Source organism: Rattus norvegicus, chromosome 9, assembly GCF_021556685.1.
Source record: "Rattus norvegicus strain SHRSP/BbbUtx chromosome 9, alternate assembly SHRSP_T2T, whole genome shotgun sequence".
Taxonomy (NCBI): Eukaryota; Metazoa; Chordata; class Mammalia; order Rodentia; family Muridae; genus Rattus; species Rattus norvegicus.
In genome coordinates, this window is record NC_141542.1 from 53,644,740 (window position 1) to 53,645,000 (window position 261).

The following is a 261-nucleotide window of genomic DNA, read 5'->3' on the forward strand; positions in this document are numbered from 1 at the left end:
TGGTGGTACACTCCTTTAATCCCAGAGGTTTGGAGCCAGAGGCAGGCAGATCTCTGGTCTACAGGGCAAGTTCCAGAACATCCAGAGCTACCCAGAGAGAAACCCTAACTATAAATAAATAAATAAATAAATAAATAAATAAATAAATAAATAAGAAGGTCGGTACTAGCCATTGTCCTATAGACTGTCTTACTTTTTTCTTTTCCAAACTCAAACTTAAAGTCCTGCCTCAGCCCGTCAAGTGCTGTGATTGAAGGAACT

At 39.5% G+C, this 261-nt stretch overlaps 1 long non-coding RNA gene across 1 annotated transcript in view; it reads right to left on the reverse strand.

The window, feature by feature from the left end:
- The window catches only part of LOC148003683 (uncharacterized), a 4,290-nt gene continuing 4,029 nt past the window's right edge, over nt 1-261 (reverse strand). The window contains exon 2 of the long non-coding RNA XR_015629085.1: nt 1-261. This exon is cut by the window's right edge and continues 254 nt beyond it. This is a non-coding gene — a long non-coding RNA (uncharacterized LOC148003683).